We start from the raw sequence: 11,927 nt of genomic DNA, 5'->3' as shown, positions 1-11,927 counted from the left end.
AAATTGATGATAGAGATCTCTGGTGCAAAGGGCCCACAGAAGAACTCATCCTGCATGGGACTTGGGGAGAGGGGAGGGACGTTAAGACCACCAGTAGGTCAGAGCACATGAACAGTAACCACAATTGCACTTCTCCTTAAGGATTGGTGGACCAGAAAAAAGCCACAGGAATGTTTGGATTCCCCTTAGAAGTTATTGTACAGAAAAATGGCAAGGACAGAGGCTCTTGGGGGTTACTTATCATGAATTAAGTGAGAAGGGTTTGCAGCAGTCCACACAGTAGGACAAAAATGTTCGTATTTTCTTTTTTTTTTTTTTAATTTTTTTTTTTCAACGTTTATTTATTTTTGGGACAGAGAGAGACAGAGCATGAAGGGGGGAGGGGCAGAGAGAGAGGGAGACACAGAATCGGAAACAGGCTCCAGGCTCCGAGCCATCAGCCCAGAGCCTGACGCAGGGCTCGAACTCACGGACCGCGAGATCGTGACCTGGCTGAAGTCGGACGCTTAACCGACTGCGCCACCCAGGCGCCCGAAAATGTTCCTATTTTCATCAGTGGTATTACTATTTCTTCAAGGTATAAGGCTCAGAACAGTGGCATTCTCTCTTTCCTGTCCTTTATATACCTAGAGTATATGGAAACTTGACAGATATTTGTTGAGTGGGCACCATGGTTTCTGTCTTACATGTGAAGAAATCATTGCCTTCTGCTACACTGCCACTCTTGAAAATTCCTCATGTTGGGGTGCCTGGGTGGCTCAGCTGGTTGAGCGTCTGGCTTTGGCTCAGATCATGATCTCACAGTTTGTGGGTTCGAGCCCCGCGTCGGGCTCTGTGTTGACAGCTTGGAGCCTGGAGCCTGCTTCGGATTCTGTGTCTCCCTCTCTCTCTGCTCCTCCCCCGCTCATGCTCTGTTGCGCTCTCTCCTTCAAAAATAAATAAAAGCATTAAAAAAAAAAGAAAAAGAAAATTCCTCATTCTATCACTGATGAATTTCTAGAATTCCCAGCATGCGTCTCTGAATCCAGTGTCTCTGCCTCTAGCCATAGAGCATTATCATACTAATGGCTTTTCCTCATCATTGTCCCTGTTCAAGAACCCTCAAGACCCCTTCTTGGTTGCTTATTAAACTCAAAGTTCTCTCTTTGAAGGCCCTCCATATTCTGACCCCAGTTTACTTATCCAACCTTAGTTTTCTTATACATCATCTCAAATCTGCACTGTACAGGGGGATTTAATGTTCAAATATTTAACTTTCATGCAGCTGGTATCTCCATATGTCATAAACTAATACTCTGTTGTCTTTCATGTGCCAAACGTTTTTTAAAATTTATTTTAGGGGCGCCTGGGTGGCGCAGTCGGTTAAGCGTCCGACTTCAGCCAGGTCACGATCTTGCGGTCCGTGAGTTCGAGCCCCGCGTCGGGCTCTGGGCTGATGGCTCAGAGCCTGGAGCCTGTTTCCGATTCTGTGTCTCCCTCTCTCTCTCTGCCCCTCCCCTGTTCATGCTCTGTCTCTCTCTGTCCCAAAAATAAATAAACGTTGAAAAAAAATTTTAAAAAAAAAATTTATTTTAAAGAGAGAGCGCGCTAGTGGGAAAGGGGGCGGAAGCAGAGAGCGAGAATCCCTTTTTTTAAAAGATTTTTTAATAGTTTATTTTATTTATTTATTTATTTTGGTGGGGGAGGGGCAGAGAGAGAATCCCAAGCAGACCTCCAGCTGTTAGCACTGAGACTATAATAGGGCTCAAATTCACAAACCATGAGATCATGACCTGAGCCAAAATCAAGAGTCAGAGGCTTAACCAACTGAGCCACCCAGGTACCCTGAGATAGAATCTTGATGTGGGGCTTGATCCCACGACCCTGGGATTATGACCCGAATTGAAATTAAGAGTCAGAGGCTCAACTGACTGAGCTACCCAGGCGCCCTGCAAAACTATTTTTTATTATATCTTTACCAGCATTGATATTTTTTTTCAGAGCTAAGAAAAGTTTTCAATGAACAAATAATCATATTAGCTTCTATATTTTCATTAAATGTGTAATAAATAGATGTGAGTCTGAGACAAGAGTAAACACATGAACCACTGCAGGGAAAAATACTTAACATGCTTTATTAGATATGACTTCAGTAGGTTGTATAGGAAACATCACAAGACAATGGAGAAAAATTGATTGACATTCAGTAAATTGACTCTAGAGAAATGTGTGTATATCCTCATCTCTTTCCATAACAACAAATAGTGAAAGAAAGATTAAAATGTACATGGACACAACAGAGAGTATACGTAATATTTTATTTGCTGAGAGATGGGTACATCTTTTATCCTTTATGTTGTTAAAAAGAAAACCATAGGCCCAAAATGGCATCACTTAGATTAAGGTCCCACATCAGTAAACCAAGACTTAATACTTAACCTAACTGCAATTTCAAACCCCCAGAAATGTAACCTTTCACCAGTCAGGAATTTCCTGGTCAGTACCAATAAAGTAATCTATCACGAAGGCCCTCTTTTTTTCCCCAAAGGAGGATAAGGTAATCCACCTACTAAAGCCCTTTTGTCCCCAGGTGAACGTTACTTCACCAGTAATAATCCTTCTTTCAATTTATGACTTCCTGGGTCTGCCTTTAAAAACCTCTCACGGGGCGCCTGGGTGGCGTAGTCGGTTAAGCGTCCGACTTCAGCCAGGTCACGATCTCACGGTCCGTGAGTTTGAGCCCCGCATCAGGGTCTGGGCTGATGGATCAGAGCCTGGAGCCTGTTTCCGATTCTGTGTCTCCCTCTCTCTCTGCCCCTCCCCTGTTCATGCTCTGTCTCTCTCTGTCCCAAAAATAAATAAAAACGTTGAAGAAAAAAAATTTAAAAACCTCTCACTTTCTGTAGCCCTTTGGATTTCCCCTCTACCTAGTAGATCTTAACATTTACTTGGTTGAATTTTGGTTTTTTTACAGTGTATTTTGATTTTCCTAGGCTTTTATAAGTGTTTTAATTTAAAAAATTTAATGTAAAAACTAGCATTACTTTTTGTTATTAGGAAAAAGATTATACACATAAGGAACCACAAAATGAGAGTATCTTTTCAATCTTATAACCAAGGCAAAACATGTCAAAAGACACAATCAATAGATTTGACTAAAAAAATTTAATTCCTGTACCTGAAAAAAAACATTAATTACTAAAACACTTAAAATACAAAGATCCTCTTACAAATTAAAAATCAAACAGACCTAGTAAAAACAAATTGGCAAATACTAAATAGTTTGTATAAAAAAATAATGTGTTGGGGCGCCTGGGTGGCACAGTCGGTTAAGCGTCCGACTTCAGCCAGGTCACGATCTCGCTGTCCGTGAGTTCGAGCCCCGCGTCAGGCTCTGGGCTGATGGCTCAGAGCCTGGAGCCTGTTTCTGATTCTGTGTCTCCCTCTCTCTCTGCCCCTCCCCCGTTCATGCTCTGTCTCTCTCTGTCCCAAAAATAAATAAACGTTGAAAAAAAAAAATAATGTGTTCAACCACATTAGTAAGGAAATGCAAATTAAAAGTATAATAACAAGTTCATGGACGGCCGGTGTGTGCAAAGTGGTGTAAGCACACCAGACTAAAGTTTGACATTGCACATTAAAGTCACTAAAAATAGTTATATTTCTAAGAAATCACTCTAAGAGAAATAAGAGTGTCGGCAGTGATTTATTAGACACTCATCACAGGGTTGTTTTACGATTGTAAGGTTGTTAAAAAACTTAGTAAGGAAAAAGTTAATTTAAACATAATGCACCCAAATGAAAAAGTCATATGCAACAATTAAAAATCATGGACTGTATTAGATAATGGAAAATGCCCCTGGCACAACATTAAGCATTAAGGAATAGAACAAATACAAAATCATATAATAGTGTCATGGCAATTCAGTGAAAATGAATTACACATATTGTGATATTGTGATATACAATAAAAAAATATTTGCTCTTCGAACCGGTTCCTGGCAGAGTTCCCCAAACCCTATAAATACCTGTGATAAGAGCAGAAAAGGTGCTTTTGTTGTGTGGATGAGGTGACTTTCAGAAAGCCCTGAGCTAACCTAAGGTTGGGGCTGGTTGCCAGGGAAACCAACCACGTGAGAGGAGGGCTGGAATTTTCTGCACCACCTCCCTCCCAAACTTCAGGGATGGGTTTGGAGGTTGACTCTTCTGTGGCCAGTGATTTAATCAACTATAGCTAGGTAATGAGCCTCCATAGACATCAAAGAGGATAGCGTTCGGAGACCCAGGTTGGTGACCAAATGGAGATTTAGGGAAAATGGCTCATTGGGAGACCGCATGGGCTCTCCAAGCCCTTTCCGCATCCTTTGCCTTTGCATCCCGGCTGTCTGGCTGTTTCCTTCTATAATAAACTGGTGATCTAGTAAATAAAATGTTTCTCTGGTCTGTGAGCCACTTTAGCAGATTAATCGAAAGAGAGGAGAGGGTCTTGGAGCCTCTTATTTATAGCCAGCCATTCAGAAGCACAGGTGAGCTTGTGATTGGTGTCTGAAGGAGGGCTGGGGGCTGGGGTGGGGTGTCCTTTGGGACCGAACTCTTAACCCGTGGAATGCTCTCTTTGGGTACACGGTGTCAGAATTGAGTTGAATTGTAGGACACTCAGCTAGTGTCCCCAGAATTGCTTGTTGGTGTGGGGACCCCCACCCAAACACACACATAATGCATATAAACGTGTGTGTGACATCGAAATACAAATAGTAGTGGTAATACAATCTTAGAGATAGTATCCCAGTTACTTTTCTACTTTCTAGTTTTCAGTATTTCCAAATGCTTTTAAAATAAAAGTAATCAGAAATATATAGCTAACTATAGATTTCTACGAGGAGCATCATGTCTGTTGGAGAGATTGTAAGCTTCCTGTGGAAATGGGGGTGACCAGGAAAGTAAATAAAGAGTCTGGAGTTGGGCCGTATGAAGAAAATGAAGTGTTTACCACAGTTGCCACATCTCACAGCGGAGCACCACAGAAAGCCCACAAAAGCCAGAGGCATGCGTTTGCCCCATGTTGGCAGGATTAGCTCTGGCATAATTACTGCCCTAATACTAAGTAACTCACTTTTGTGAACACTTTGCCCTTGGCCCAGTTTTCAACACTTACAACTTCATTCGTTTCCCTGAAGGCACGCTGCAGGGGTTGAGTAGAGAGGGAGAGTGGTCCTTTTCCATCTGGGTCTTTCTTCTCCGTGTAATCCAAGATGTATACGATTCATGCTGTCCACCATTGTGACTCCTGCCCCATCACCCTGAGCCATTCATTGCCAAGTGCCTTTCAAATAATGGAGCTCCTTCCTGTTCTGTTCCTGAGACTAGCCCTTGGCCTAGGGCCCTAGCACGGTTTTGCTTCCTGGTAGTCAAGGGATCATGGAAGGTTTATAAATTCCCATTTTAGCACTGAAACTCCAAGCAAATATGGTTGTTTATTTTGAACAGATTTTTTTTTTTGCCTAGTAAAGAACTCACATCTGAATGTTGCAGTTGCCTGCCTGACGTCTGGGAAGAGCTATTATTGCCATTTCCCGTCAATATCACAGGCTGATCTTCAGTCAATACAGGTAGGAATGGCCAGTTTAACCGGTTGTTGCATTGTTGGAATATATAATGCTATAATGGAATTGTTGAATTAATGGGATATATAATGGCAGATGAGTAGCCTCTGCCCCCAGCCCCACCCCTATGTCCCCCCTCATTGAGGCTGACCCATTCACTCCCCTAGGACATCCTGGATCCAAATCCAGCAACTGAAGGTGTTGGATACCTGGCAGTGTAGCCCTCATCCCCGCCACTGAGCAGATGCACAGCTGTTGTCCCTTCTGAATGATCAGCCTCCAGGTCACTCAGGGTGTTAAATATTTCGAATGAGATTTTTGCATCGTGATGGTGTTGAAAACGTGATAACACCAGACCAACCTAAATCATTCCCGTTGCTTAAAAAAACTTCTGGCCCAGTAGTTCTCAAACTTGAGCATGCGGCAGAATCACCTGGAAGGCTTGTTAAAACCTACCCATCTGGGCCCTACCCTCAGAGCTTCTGATTCAGTAGGTCCAGGGTGGGGTCTGAGAATTGGCATTCCTCAAGATTCTCAGGCAACGCTAATGCAAGTGCTCCCGGTCCTCACCAACAGCTCCCTGATCGAAAGCTCCCTCTAGAGCACCGCTTCTCAAAATCAGTGTGCACAAGAATCCCCCGGGGGGAATCTTATAACACAGACTCTTATTCAGTGGCTCTGGGTTGGAGTCTGAAGTTCTACATGTCTATCACGCTCGCAGGTGATCCAGGTGATGCCGGTGTCTACATGACCTTGAATAGCGAGGTCTTAGGGCACTAAAGTGAATTCACTCTTCTCCACAGAAGGAACGTCCTACTTGTACATCCTTGATCCTTTCTGCATACAATTACCTGTTCATCCTCCTTCGTGCATTTATTATTCTTTTTGTTGTTCCTGTAGCTTCTGGGCTCTTTCTTTCTTTCTTTCTTTCTTTCTTTCTCTTTTAAGTATGAAATTTATTGTCAAATCAGTTTCCATACAACACCCAGTGCTCATCCCAACAGGTGCCCTCCTCAGTGCCCATTACCCACCCTCCCCTCCCTCCCACCCCCCCATCCACCCTCAGTTTGTTCTCAGTTTTTAAGAGTCTCTTATGTGTTGGCTCCTTCCCTCTCTAACCTCTTTTTTTCCCTTTATTTGCCCTAACAAATTCCCAGGCGATGCTGATACTGTTAGCCTGTGGAGCATACTGAATGGTGAGAGTCTACTAGTGAGTCTAGTTCTCCGCCCTTCCTGCAAAGCACTTTAGAGAAGCCGCTCTCGTCATTCCCTGAGGATCTAGAGCTTACTCCCTCTCACCACTCACCCAAAGCCTAAACCTCCACCAAGAGGTAGATTTCACCAGGATGTTTGGTAAGAGAGCACAAACTGACTTTTTCCTTAGGATAAGGCTAATAACGATCTGAGTTTTATATTAGATAGTTATCTACCTATTTCTGTAGTTCCTAACATTCTGATGTGACTCCATGCATTGTGAGAGGGATTACAAGTAATGCATATGAATGACTTATCTATTTTTTCTTCTTAAAAAAAATTGTTTTTCGGGGCGCCTGGGTGGCTCAGTCGGTTAAGCGTCCGACTTCAGCTCAGGTCACAATCTCGCGGTCCGTGAGTTCGAGCCCCGCATCGGGCTCTGGGCTGATGGCTCAGAGCCTGGAGCCTGCTTCTGATTCTGTGTCTCCCTCTCTCTCTGTCCCTCCCCCATTCATGCTCTGTCTCTCTCTGTCTCAAAAATAAATAAACGTTAAAAAAAATTTTTTTTTTTAAATTGTTTTTCGCTTTGTCCTTTCTCCTTTTTTCCCCTCCTCAGCTATGGTTTCTTCTTTTCTCTACTTCTCTTCTGCCCACTCTCTGTTGTTTCTGTCTTCCCCAATTTTTTTCAAGGTTTAAAATCCACAGCCCACTCTCCGGATTCCACTCTGGATAAACTAAAACACACAGACACACACATACATACACACACACACCTGACTTCTCAAACAGACTCCACCCAGACTACATTGAAGCTTCCTGATTCCAACAGTGAGGTCACAAATGAGTCTAGGAAAGTACCTGTGAGTGCATGTCAGGGAAACAAAGAAGGCAGTCAAGTGCAAAGGGATTGCTCTTTTCTAGAGAAGACTTGACCAGCAGCTTTTTTCCAGAACTTAAAATTTGCCCTGCTTAACCCACTAAGCACTTTCTCTGCAAACAATAAAAGAAGATGGCCGCTTCTATGAACCTGGCCATTTTCTGAGTTTTAATAGTGTTTAATTCTGGTTAAGAATAAACAGACTTCTGTGAGCTGTCAGTTTGTAGTTTCCCTGCCTTTGGGCTGGGCAGGCAGTTTAGCAAATTCTGTGGAAAAGTTTATGTGTGCTGAAGGGCAGAATTAGTGGCCTCGCCTTCCTCAACTTTCAAGAAACCCAGGATGGGGCAGGAGTTTGTCAGTACAGAAGCCTGAGAGTTAATTCTGTACTGTTTTCTTTACAAATGCAGTGGAGAAAAGTTTAAGAAGAGCTCATTCTGTGAGGAAAAGGAGGGTAGAAGTTGTAGATGTCATCTTGGCGCCGAGAAAAAAGGAATTCACTTTCTGAGTTCAGTTCATCCATTGCTAAATGGCTTTCTAAGAGACCTGCATATTTTAGCTGACTCCGTGTTCCTCCTTATGTGACAGGTGACCCACACTTGGATTCTAAATTAATTGCAGCAAAGATCAGTTATCTAAACTTGTTGTACTCCCATCATCTCACCTGTAAAGTGGACACAGTCACCTTAACTAACTGGGTACTTAAAAGATAACTTAAATGGAAGTGATGCCCACACGTCAATGCAGTGGTTCTTAACTGAGGGCTTGGAGGATGTGCAATCCGTGTCAACATTCATCTCTCCTTCCTGGATGAAAAAGGGAGAAAAGGAGATGTGATCCTCAATATAGAGCCACGAAGAAAATTCCTGGCTGTGATGGTAGAAAAGTCAAAATCACGAGTCTCAAACTCAAGTGAGTTTGAGATGCCAGGCAAGTAGTATAAGTAAGTAAAACACCCAGAGGCAACGAAGAAGGAATGGAACAGACAGTGGACAAAGTATTGGAAATACTTCAAATACCTATTGTAGTAAACGTCAAATAGCTGCACACTCACAACAGAGAGGCACCTTGCCACTCTACCTTGAGTTCTTGAAGCGGGAAAAGAAGGCGGGGATTGTAGTTAACAGGAAAGAGTATGCTGCCTCCAGAGGGACAGTCACCACTCTCCACCTGACAGTTATGCAATACAAGACTAAAGGCTCAGTGCTGCCACATCGCATGACTCTTGGCAAGATGAATAAGAGGCTCTGTTTATTCCTAAAACATTTCGTTAATAAATGTTGGCCAACACTACGGTATGGCCAACATAGCATGCCATTGAAGTCTTGTGGACATGTAGGCAACAACTATACTTTTGTTTTCCTTTTTTGAGTTCTGCCTGCTCAGAATGAAGCACACTGAATTGCTATTTGCTTTTTTTTTTTTTAATTTTTTTTTTCAACGTTTATTTATTTTTGGGACAGAGAGAGACAGAGCATGAACGGGGGAGGGGCAGAGAGAGAGGGAGACACAGAATCGGAAACAGGCTCTAGGCTCTGAGCCATCAGCCCAGAGCCCGACGCGGGGCTCGAACTCACAGACCGCGAGATCGTGACCTGGCTGAAGTCGGACGCCCAACCGACTGCGCCACCCAGGCGCCCCAGCTATTTGCTTTTTATTCTCTAAGAGGTTAGAACTCGGGGCGCCTGGGTGGCTCAGTCAGTTGAGCGGTTGAGCATCCAACTTCAGCTCAGGTCATGATCTCACAGCTTGTGAGTTCGAGGCCTGTGTCGGGCTCTGTGCTGACAGCTCAGAGCCTGGAACCTGCTTCGGATTCTGCGTCTCCCTCTCTCTCTGCCCCTAACCCACTCGCATTGTGTCTCCATCTCTCTCAAAAATAAATAAACATTAAAAAGAAAAGAAACCCCTTTCTGAAGTATCACCTTGGGAATCCAGAATGGAATGCATGTTTTTGCTGCTTGGGCTAGAAATTATATACACTTGAGCAGACTTTTTAAATATCTGTTCATTTTCACCATATTCCTATGCAGTGGAACTTACCCCCTTTCACAGATGAGGAAATGAGCAATAATTTGCTCAAGGTCGCAGAATAGCAGCACTCATATTTGAAACCAAGTTATTTTATCCAAGTCTAGCATCTGTCCTATACCATGAAGTGGAAAAATAGCATTTCTCTGAGTCCAAAGCTCATGTTCCTTCCACATTCTCCCTGGGTATTTCAGAGCATTAACAAATATTTTGAGCCTGAACATACTACAAACTGGAAATGAAATTCCTTGATCGTAAAATTAGATTTTTCCCCTATTATTGCATTCCTTATGTGAGAAATTTTATTTTTATTTAAATGTTTATTTATTTATATTTAGAGAGAGAGAGTGAGCACGAGTGAGGGAGGGGCAGAGAGAGAGGAAAGAGAGAGAACCCCAAGCAGGCTCTGCACTGTCAGCACAGAGCCCTACACGGGGCTCCATCTCATGAACCGTGAGATCACGACCTGAACCAGAACTGAGTCAGATGCTTACCCGACTGCACCACCCGGGTGCCACTTACATGAGAAATTTTAAAACACCAATGACAATGTGAGTCATTCTTGCAGTTTGACCCAAGTGGAGAAATTTCTATCATATTGCATTTGAATATTTTCCAGGTAAGTGTCAGAAACCCCAATGAATCCAATTTAAACTATAAAGGGATTTATTGTCTATGGAAATGTAAATTCCAGACTTAGCTTGAGCTTCCGGCCACGCTTAATCCAGTGGATCAATGTATCACCCAGGTTTCTTTTATGTCTCCTCACATCTTTGTGGAATCTAGGCCTTAAACAAAGATTGGGTTCCTGTGTGTTTTATAAGAGCTGTCAGTCAGCATCTTGTTTATATCTAAATGAGGAAAGAGAAAGTTTCAGTAACTGTATCACAAGTGCTAGAAATGCCATTCACTTGCTTTCTTGTTCTCTCTTCATTAACCCTTGACCTAAAGATAGGATTGTTGGCTGGATTAAGATAATTAGGGTCTACCCCTGGATTTAGGGTTAGATTAATCCCACACAAACTGCATAGCTGCTATAAAATGGAGGAGGGATAAATTTGCCCAAAGGAAAATCAGTGTATTTTTGGTGGAAAGTAAAGGAAATGCATACTGGGAGGTGACTGTCAGCTATCTGCTACGATGGCTATACAGGAAATATTCATAATTTGTACTTCATCAAAAAGGAAAAGGAAAGACAGGCAACTCATTCCTGAGAGACATGACTGGATGTCTGGAAAAACCAGAAAGGAGCATTTTGCTGATTTTGTGTTATTATAGAATTCTGCAACTTCTTTCATTTTTGTTGCTATTCCTCTACAGAAGATTTGGGGAACATTGGTCATGGCCATTTTGGGGTTTTTCTCTGACGTTAAATTCTGAAAAATTAACAAGTCACCATGTGTGGGTTTAGCAAAATACTGTTTTTATAAGGTCCACCAGCTAAGAATGGTTTTTACATTTTTAAAAGATTATAGGGGTACCTGTGTGGTTCAGTCAGTTAAGTGTCCAACACTTGATCTCAGCTCAAGTCTTGATCTGAGAGTCATGAGTTCAAGCCCCATGTTGAGATCCACATTGGGCATGGAGCCTACTTAAAATAATAATAATAATAATAATAATAATAATAAAAACAAAGAGTATGCAACAAAGACCACATGCATGTGGTCCATAAGGCCCAAATTATCTGGTTCTTCACAGAAAAAAGTTTGCCAACCTGTGATCCAGTCCATAAAAGTGAAATTTCATTACCTCCTAAAATTAGAGCAAAATAACAAAGTTTAAGGAATCCATGACTCATAAAACCTAATATGTAGAAAACTTATAGGATGAAGGCTTTAGTATTTTTTTTCTACTGCAAGATAATCCCTTCAAAATCCTAAATGAAATAACCTTCATTTACTTAATATTAGCTTGCTTATTTCTCATTTGGTGGTTGCAAGGAATGGAGAAGGAAGAGAGGGGTCATGGAAATAGATTGTAGAAGATCAAAAGTAGACGCATTATTGAGTCTGCATACAACCAGTTGGCTGGTTCTTGGCTGACCATATGTTGACCTAAAAGTCAAATTAGCGGGGCGCCTGGGTGGCACAGTCGGTTAAGCGTCCGACTTCAGCCAGGTCACCATCTCGCGGTCCGGGAGTTCGAGCCCCGCGTCAGGCTCTGGGCTGATGGCTCGGAGCCTGGAGCCTGCTTCCGATTCTGTGTCTCCCTCTCTCTCTGCCCCTCCCCCGTTCATGCTCTGTCTCTCT

Source organism: Puma concolor, chromosome D4, assembly GCF_028749965.1.
Source record: "Puma concolor isolate L17-30 chromosome D4, mPumCon1.1.hap2, whole genome shotgun sequence".
Classification (NCBI taxonomy): Eukaryota; Metazoa; Chordata; class Mammalia; order Carnivora; family Felidae; genus Puma; species Puma concolor.
This window is presented reverse-complemented; position numbering follows the sequence as displayed.